Here is a 10,907-nt window from a genome sequence, read left to right on the forward strand (position 1 = left end):
TTCTTAAAGATGCTAGAAATGACAAGTTTGATGCTAAGAGTGATGAAGGCATATTCCTTGGATACTCCACTAGAAGAAAAGCATATAAATGTTTGAATATTAACACTAACAAGATTACGAAGAGTACAAATGTAAATTTTGATGAGTATGTAGAAGTCCAAGTTGATGAATCCAAGAGATCAGAAGATTATAGATCTTTTGTATACTTCTATGAAGGAATGCCTACTGAAGAAGAAGCTTTCAATCAGGTTGGAAACTAGCAACAAATTTTAGTATTGGCCGAGTTATAGCCAGTGAATGATGAGCTACATCCAGAAGCTAAGTTACAAAATGAAGAAAATGCACATTCTAATTCTGAAATCAGTACACATGAAAGAGATAATGAATTACCAAAGAGAGATGTGCACAATGACTCTGAAGCTGAAAGATCAAACATGGAAACAAGGACAGAACCAAGACTATCCAAGTATGTGAGAAGACATCACCCTATAGAACAAATAATTATGATAAGGATACCAGACCAATGACAAGGAATAGACTAAGGAATGAATTATGTCTACTGAGCAAGATTGAGCCCAAAACAATGAAAGATGCACTAAAAGATGATAATTGGCATAAAGCTATGGAAGAAGAGATAGATTAGATTGAGAAGAAAAAAACTTGGACCTTGGTTCCTAGACCAGCTGATAAGAATGTGATTGGTACCAAATGGGTGTTTAGAAACGAGCTAGATGAGAATGGTGATATCACAAGAAATAAGGCCAAACTAGTCTGCAAAGGTTATGCATAAGAAGAAAGATTGGACTATGGGGAAACATTTTCCCCCATTTCAAGAATGGAAGGTGTGAGAACACTACTTGCATATTCTACTTACAAGGGTTTTAAAGTCTACCAAATGGATGTAAAGTTTTCTTTTATGAATGGAATACTGGAAGAGGAAGTCTACATAGAACAACTAGAGGGATTTATTGATAACAACAACAAGGATATGGTCTGCAAATTGCATAAAGCACTTTATGGTTTGAAGCAAGCACCTAGAGCATGGTATGAGAGACTTCAAAAATATCTTATGAAGATAGGATTTAAGAGAATAGATGACAACAACAACCTGTATATCAAGGCAGAAAAAGTTAAAGACATTTTGATATCTAAAATCTTTGTTGATGATATAATATTTGGAGGAAAAGATGCCCTATGCAAAGATTTTTCTAATAAAATGAAACATGAGTTTGAGATGTCAATGTTTGGAGAAATCAAATTCTTTGTTGGATTGCAAGTACATCGACTGAAGCATGGCATATTTGTGACTCAATCAAAATACATCAAGGAGATACTCAAGAAATTTTACTTAGGAGATTCAAAACCAGCCAGTACACCAATGGTAACAAGACATAAGTTATCCAAAAATGATGAGTTAGTTGAAGTGAATTGGACAATATATAGATCAATGAATGGAAAGTTGCAGTATGTTGTGCATAGTAGACCAGACATTGCATTAGTTGTTGGAATAGTGGCAAGATTTTCTGTTAATCCAAGAGAAAATCATCTTATAGCAGTAAAGAGAATATTGAGGTACCTAAAAGGAACAAATGACTTTGGTTTATACTATAAGAGGAGTGAAAAGTTTGAGTTGAGAGCCCACACCGATGCAGACTAGGGAGGTAACATTGATAACAGAAAGATTACCAGTGGAGGAGCACTTTTCTTAGGGAAAAGATTAGTCACTTGGACCAGCAAAAAGAAAAGTCGTACCTCACAGTCCATAATAGAAGTTGAGTATGTTGCTACTGCTATCAACTACACCAATATTGTATGGATCAAACATCTGTTGCAAGGTATGAAGGAAGAAGTGACTGAACTTGTGATACTCTATTGTGATAACACAAGTGCCATCAACATATCAGAGAATCCTATGATACATGCTAAAACAAGCATATTTCAATTAAGTACCACTATGTAATAGAATTAGTGGAAGATAAGCAAGTGAGGATGGAATATGTCAGCTCAAAGGAACAAATTGCTGACATCTTCACAAAAGCACTACCTAAAGATACATTTGAGTATCTTAGAGGTAAGTTAGGCGTGATACCCCTAGCCAAGGCTGTTTGAGCAACAACAAGATTTCCCTACATCAAATGAGTTGATTGTTGAAATGTTATAAATTGATGCAAAGGATATTTATTTTAGCTTTTTGCCTAAAGTAATCAAAGTACTAAAATTTCAAACAAGTCACAAGCAAGGTGATAGAGGGAGAAATTGGAGTACTTGCAAATGCTACACTTGCATGTTAAGATGTTGAAATAGTATGTCTTATGCATTGTTTTCAAAGAGGGAGAAATAGTAGAAACTGATCAAATCTACATAATCAAATGGATAGAGAGAGAAGTAACTAATATTAGAATTAAAAAAACTGATCAATGTATATAGAGGAAGAAAAAAAAAATTGATCAAAATGGTAAGCTATAGAAAGGAGGAAGAAATAGAGGTCCAATTATTTAAAGGGAGAAATAGTAGACAGGAAAGAGAAAGGAAACACCAACTAAGAGGGAGAAGCAGAAATAAAGTAATCAGGATAGCAGATCAAAGAGGGAGCTATAAAAGCTGATAGAAATGGTAGAAGCAGAAGCAAAGTAATTAGGATAGTAGATCAGAGAGGGAGATGTGAAAACTGATGGTAAACAATTTCTTTTTGGCATTTTGATTTACTATTTTAACCCAGTTAGCATTTTGATAACTTGATTGATCAGTTTGGTTCACCATTAATGCCAAAGGGGTAGAGTGTTGGAAATCTGATTGAAAAGATCGTTGTTGAAGAACGAAGAAGATTGATTGCAAAGAGGGAGATTGTTTATGAAAAATGTTTTCAATCATTGTTTTGTCACTAATGTCAAAACTCTTATTTGATGGAATGACAATTTCTTATAAGATCCAAGTACTATCACTTAGTTGATTGATGAAGAGGATTTAATCAACAAGATGTAACAAAAGCACCTAAGGTAAAGGTTGAGTTATGGTTTTGTAATGAAGTACAAGGATCAATTAAGACATTGGTAAAATGATGTATTGACAATATAATTGAAGATATAGAGGTTGACCACACTTAGAAACACTAGAAGAATAAATTATAACAAGGTTGTCTGCAAAGCTTGACTAAGTTCATTAGTGGGTGTTGAGCAAGCTAGTTCATGCTGAGAAGATTTTCAATTAGTGCCGAGCAAAAATAAACTTTAGTAGACGTCGAGTGATATAGAAGGAGCCAAGCATGTTTAGGTGCTAAGAAAAGTAACAGGTGTCGAGCATCAGAAAAATTTAATGGATGTCGAGTGAATCCATAGTAGGTGTCGAGCATCAATAAAAAGTAGTTAGTGCCGAGTAACACAGTATGTGTCGAGCACCAAAAGTTCAATAGTGCCGAGCTACTACATTATTTGAAAAGTCAAAGATTCGCCAGATCTAAGCCGATAAGTTTGTTACCTTAAATTTTGTGAATCAGATGGAGGATAAGGATGATGAGCTAGTGGCAGAAAATTTTAGGTAAACCATTTATTGGCGAGTTCAGGAGGATTCTTCATGATGTTTCTAGAAGGAATAAAGATATGGGTTAGATTCATTGAATCCTACCTAATCCATTTGATCTAGAAGATAGAGTGGGAAGATTTGAGAGGGAAAATATTTTCTACACTTCTATTTAAGGAGTCACAGGCCAAGAAGTTAGAGTTGCTGGAGTGCCAAATTGTGAGGTGGTTGAAGGGTGTCAAGGACGAGACATCAAGAGAAGAAGGAAGAATAGAGAACAGAGACTCTACTTCGATAAGTGGCCATATAGGAGATTGCATTGGCACATTGAGCATAAAGACTCAAGGAGACAAAGCTTGAAAGGAGGGCAAGCTATTAGAGCTACAGAGACTGAAAGGCAAGCAAATTGTAAAGAGCTAAAAAGAGATCTGAAATCTGCAAGTTAAGTTGTGAGTTGTATCAGGTCAAAGCCCTTGTTGTTACTCTCTAAAAATTGTGTCAACTAGGGTAAAATACTATGGACTTAGGTTGGTTTAACAACCTTTTGTAAATCCTTTAACAAGGTGGCATTCTACTTGAATGTTCTAAAGTCCTCTAACCAGGCCCACTTCTACTAGGGCGGTTAAATCCTTTAACTAGGTCACATTTAACTGTGTGTTGTAGCCTTTAATAGGGCATCACTTTAGAAAATTGAAAATTGAGTAGCATGTTACTGGTGGTTTTTCCCAAATTGGGTTCCCATGCAAATCACTATGTTATGTGTTGATCTTTCATGTGTCATGTTTACATGTTGATTTTTAGTAACTTGCTAAGTAGGGAAGTTTAAGCTTGGATGAATGAATAGTTTAATAGGCTCACTATACTTGGTGAAAAAGTTTCATTAGGACATTTGGACCTTGAATAACTGATTCACCCCCCCTCTCAGTTATTCTAAAGCATTTCTAACAGCAATGATGTAGACCATAGAACCCTAACTATAATCCCAAACCTAAACCTAAACCTTAACCATATGACTCACTCTATCCCTAAACATGATGTAAAATATAATTTTAACTATAATCCTTATCCTAAACCCTAACCCTAATTATAATTATAGCTCAAAATGTATTAATAAGACAAACCCCAATCATAGTCATAATCTAAAATATAGCCTACCCTAAGTATATTCCTAGCTATAGTCTTTATTATAACCCCATCCCTAGCCCTAACCATGATTTAAACCCTACCCCTAGCCAAAATCTTAACCATAATCCTATAGCCTAGCCCTAATAATAATCCTAACTATGACTAAACATTAATTGTAACAATAATCTAGACCTTAATCTTAAACATAAGCCAAACTCCAAACCTAACCCTGAGTTTATCAATAATTCTAAACCTAATCCAAATCATACTCTAAACCTCCTAATGATAATTATAAGTCATGCCCTAACCATACCCTCAAATTCTAACCCCAACCATGATGTATACTTAAACATTCTAACCGTAATCCCAAACACAATGATAAGACCTATTTCTAGGAATAACATAAACACTCACTTTAGGCTCAATCATGATGTAAACCCCGATTATATTAGATTATATTTAATAAAATAAGTTATATAATTATATATTGATTTAATCAATCTCTAACGTGTACTGTGACCACTGCTAGTAAATATATAACCTATATACAATACGTTGAGATGTATCAAGGCATTTAATTTTTTCATCATTCAACTTTAATAAAAAATAAAGTTGAAAAAAATCATTCACTTCTAGGGTTTATAATATTATGTTATATCAAGATTTTTTTTATCATTCAATGCAATAAAACTATTAAATTAAAAAGCTTCACTGTCTTGATACATCTCAATGTATTTTATAATAACAATTCGAACCATTCCCTCATTATAATAAAAAATGTAACCTTAATATGTGCCCTAGCTAACTTTGAGGTGAACCCTAAATATAGTCCTAATCATTACACAATATTAGAAGTCTATCCATAAACCTAACCCTAAAATTAGACCTTGACACTTAATTATAATTATAATTATAACCCTAACCATATGTCTAAACCCTAACCATAATCATAGTTATTAAATATTAAATCCTAATCGTAAATGCTAAAATTTAATTCTAAATGGTAAACCATAAACCTAATGCTATATCCAACTACGATATAAATATGTTAGTAAATAAATTTATCACTACAAGTGCTTCTAAAAAACTGACCCTGGTTTCCTTGTGGGTAGTGGAAAATGTTCCAATAGTTAGAGAGATCGCAATTGATCACTATCACATTACAATTTTCCTCTAATGGGTGTATTTGGAATTTTAAGTACTTTGCACCTGAAAGCACAAAAGGATAGAAAGCATAAATTTGAGCCAAGGGAAACTTCACTGATAGACATACGAGCACTAAATGAGATTTTAGGATCAATAATGATTACAAAGGATATATTTATCACAACATGCAACAATGGTATAAATTTAAAAATCTTCTAATTGCACCATTACATAAAGGACTACCTACTCAACATATGAGAAACATGCATGAATAATTGGTAAATGCATTTGAGACATATTACTAAATGCATTCACATTATTTCTTTAGAGATGTACAACTCCAAAGACAATTGTGTTCTCAGTGCAAACTTCAAAAGAAATTTCTCCATAGTTTTCCCCCTTTACAAAAAGTCTCTCCCCCTTTTACATAACTAGCTTCCTTGTATTTATAGGCATTGTCATGTAACTAACTCCCTTCTAAGTTAATAACTAACTCCCTTTTACGTGTTTGAGGAGAGGTTAATTAACCTCAATAATTTGTACAAAAATAATTAGTTAATTAACTTTCACAATATTAACCCCAAACTTATAAATCCACTAATAAAAAATGTGCATAATTGATCATAGTGAAGCACTTGGTAAGTCTTTCATTGACGTAAAAATTAATCATTCCACAGGTAATTATATTTAGGGTGGTGTTCTTTGACTATGTTTTTGTCACTTGACATCCTTCAATTATTGAATGAAAAATAATTTCGATTGGATTCCCTGTGTGGTGAAATCTTCAAGAAAATCTTCACTAGAAATCTTGGGTTGCTCCAATGGATGCATGTATTCCTGTTGTAAGGAGATATGAACTTCTTTAATTTAACATGATATCACTTCAGATGGTCTCGATATTCTGTTTGTTACTAAAGGTCTCCATCTCTAAAAATGTCCTTCTACTCAACTCGTGCATTTTCTTGAAAGTTTTTAATGACTTCAAAACCTCGTCCCTTTATGAAACCCCATTTCTTGAGAGATTTTGTCAAATGAATGATCTCATGTTTCCATATGATGATCGCATTTGTTCAAAATCAAATTTTAATATATTTTTAATCAGTTTGTTTAACAAGTTTGGGATTTTTGGTTGCAATTATGAAGGCATAGACACCCTCTAAAGCATTATGTCAAATAAGTGACATGACTCATCACAATCCTCCATCAAATCTGATAGCTAAGGTAAAGATCGACAACATAATGCTGAAGTTTGTGTAATGCCCACTTGTAGCCTACTTTTTTATTATGATTGCTAAACTCTTTTTGGCATATTTCATGCATGTGTTAGTTTTAGAGATATTTGATTTATAGTTATATGATATTGTTTCATGACTTGGATTATGTATATATCAATGATGATTACTTAGTTGATTATATTTCATATTTAAAGATTAGGATCACTTACGTCTTAATAATGCTTTATTCTTAGTTAGTAAATTTGGTTTCTCTCATGATAACTTCATATGATTGGACTCTAAATGATTATTATTTTATATTCATAATGATCAATTTTAATGTTTGAATATGCGATGATTTGTACTCAAGATTTATTATAGTACTTACCCCATACTTGCATGTGTATAGCGTGTGTGTGTATTTTACTTTTCTGACTAACGTGTCCAATGTGGTTAAGGGAGGGAGTCATAGTCACCTGCTAGTCGAGATTTACACGATGTACTAATCCTAGCCATTTATTGTGTGTGTGTGTGTGTGTGTGTGTGTGTGTGTGTGTGTACATGCTCATCTTTTATGTAGGTTGTAGGTATTGGGCATCAACTTCCCTAAATTGCTAGGATGAGCATGCCCTGTCACAATAACTCAATGGTAAGAATGAGAAGTTAATGATCAGATACAATCCCAACCATAGCCTAAACACTTGTCCTGCAAATAGGACTCGTATCTGGTTGTCTACCCTTTGTAAGTCCATGAGTCTATTCGTGCACATGTTGTTTGACTTTCTATTTGGTTGATTTTCCTTATGTCTTATGTGGCTTTGACATTGTGATTTCTTGGTTGAATGCTTATTTGTGATTATTGAATCAATTATTGATATTTGAATCATTAAATATTATTTAATAAAAAAGAAAAAAATATTAGAATAAGACGATATTTCATTTGTTATAATTATTAGAATATTTGGCTAAACTAAAAGATTTAATTTAAATTAAAAGAATTTAAACATTAAATATTATTTTATTGTAAATATTTAATTACTATTGACTAATTTAGAGTTGCATTTAAATAATGCACTCTAATTATCTTTATTGATTAAAATAACACATATTTGTTGTTAAAGTGTTGGCATTAAACAGTATAGTGGGAAAATAAAATAAAAGAGTTTATTTAATTTTAAGTGAGTTAAATATGCATGAACATATTAATTAAATAAAATAATTATATTTTGGGCTTCTTAGAGACAAAAACGCTAAAGGGAGTTAGGGCTCTATATTAGAGGTTTTCAGGTCATTATTTCACACATAGGTTTTGGGAAGCAATTTTATGATATTTTGAGAAAAAAAATTGGAAGCTTTGAAGGGTTTATTGTTAGCATCAATGTAAGGTAGAGTTTGAAACTCGTAATAACATTTTTCATTTGAAAATATGTGTATGCTTCGTGTCTTCAGGGTGCTTGAAACTTGATTATTATTTTGTTTTATTAGCTCGAATATGTGCAAATGAAATGATACTCTTATTTGTTTTCTACAAGAGAAAATTTTGAAGAGAAAATGATTTAGATGAGTTAGGGTTTGATGGAATATTGCATAGATTGAATTTACAATTTATTTATTTTCTCCTCATCACGTTATTTTAAAAAAAAAATAGTTGGCTGGGAAAAGTTCGTATATAAGAGTGTTGGTATAAATTTAGTAAAAAGAAATTATTTAAAACATTTTATATGTTATTAAAATTTTATTAAAAAAATAACATATACATTTTTTTTTGGGAGGCCAAGCCATGACCCTTGACCTTCCTATAGTGTTTTGAGGTTGTCGCGGGTAGCTAAGGCTACCACGGTAAGCCAAGGTTACCTCACACAACAGGCTGCTAAGACAACCACCTCATAATTTGGAGTCTTAAAAATATTTTTATTTATTTATATTTATTTAATATTTTAAAATTAAATTTTAATAAATTTATTATTATTTAAAAAATCAAGTTACTTGATATATATATATATAAGTTAAAGTTTTTAAATTAAAATATATTTTAATTAAAATTTGATTATAATGGAATGTTTACATTTAGTTTAATTATATTAAAAGTTTAATATGTAATTTCTTTTAAATTATTTATTTTTAAATGATTATTATTTAGTGGAAAATGATTTGAGTTATTAAAATATGATTTATTAATTTTAGACTATTATTTTTAGATGCTCTATGAACTAGTTATGTTTAACTTGAAAAGGCATATATATTTAAGAATTAGTTTATAACTAATTATAAACTTGTTTAAATTTCTAGGCAATTACATTTAAATATTGTTAAAAGTCAAATGTAACGGTGATGTTCAAATATACTTGTTTTAAATATAATGACATTCGGGGATTTATAAGCTCGATAAAGCTTGTTAATAAATAATAAATAATTAGTCATGAAGACATCATTTGATTTTTTGAAAAAAAAAATGTATATCATTATGTTTAGAAAACATCCTTAAGGTCAAACTAGAGTTCAAAAAATAAATGATTTTTAACCATGTAACTTGGATGTTTGTGTTTCTCCTTATGTGTAAGTAATCATACACTATTCTTTTCGTGGTGGTTCTTTTTCCTGTGAGTTGTTTAGTTGACCAACTAGGACACACACCAGAGATTTTTGTGATTTTTTTTAATAATGTTTATGTGTTCTAATGCTATGATGAGCTTTGTGATCTAAATTGAAATTGCATTTATGAGATTTATTTGGTTGAGCATATATGTTTACTTGGGTTTTGAGAACTCATGTTATTTTTGGGTTTCCTGTTATGGAACCAAATTTGATCTTTATTGCTTTGTGGTATGGGACACAATTGTGTTCTCTTTGTTCGAGGCATAGTATTTTTTTGGAATCTCAAGTAATGTGCAAGAAACCTGAAATGCATGTGGCTCCATTCTTCTTGAAGGTTTATAAATTCTTCTTGCCTTAGTGGACTACATCTCTATCATATTGCCATGGTCCGCCCAACAACAAGTGGCAAACATCCATAGGCACTACACTATAAAGTATCTTATCTTGATACTCACCTATAAAAAATTCAACATGCATGTCTATGGGAGTGGCTTGCAATAGGGGTCAGGGATCCAAAGTGGTCAGTACCATGGTAACCTATTGTAAGTTTTGTAACAAGTGATAACATAGTAATTAAAATATCTTCCCCAGTCCTTTCCTTGAGATACACTAAAAAGATAAGTTAGAGATGTGCCTCACCCATGCCTTGAGTGAATCAGTTCATGTATATATATATATATATATATATATATATATATATATATATATATATATATATATATATATATATATATATATATACACACACAAGAAACCTTCTCACATACTTTAGATATATATATACATTCAATTGATGTATTTGTATCTATTCTCGCATACCTTGCAATATGTGCAGTGGAGGTTGTTCATTAAATGTATTTCATTGTATCAGTTGCATTTGCTTATGAGATGATGTATATGTTATTTCTTTATGATCATGGAACATTGTACTTGAGAATTAAACTAATTAACATAACTTCTTAAACATGACTTAGTGTGATGAAACCCTTGAATGGAATTTGTATTTTATTTGCTTATGTGTAATTAATGTGTATGTGTATATTTATTTGAAGCATGTTGTTATTTTGATGTTGTTTAAACTTTAAAAAAATAGTTCCACAAACATTGTAACATGTTAGGTTTATTTCTCTTGGGTTCCTGAGAGGGGTGTTACAATTTTCCTCAAAATTTCGCAGTCTCAAATTGAGAGATATCATAAACATGAATCTCAAGGATGTATTTTTGATACATTTCTCGAACATCTTCATCTTTTGTGGAATTCATGACCTCATTGAAAGGATTTGTTGACTATAGTTTCGATAATAAGTTCCA

This window comes from Cupressus sempervirens, chromosome 5, assembly GCF_028749045.1.
Source record: "Cupressus sempervirens isolate cs-2001-9-10 chromosome 5, ASM2874904v1, whole genome shotgun sequence".
Taxonomy (NCBI): Eukaryota; Viridiplantae; Streptophyta; class Pinopsida; order Cupressales; family Cupressaceae; genus Cupressus; species Cupressus sempervirens.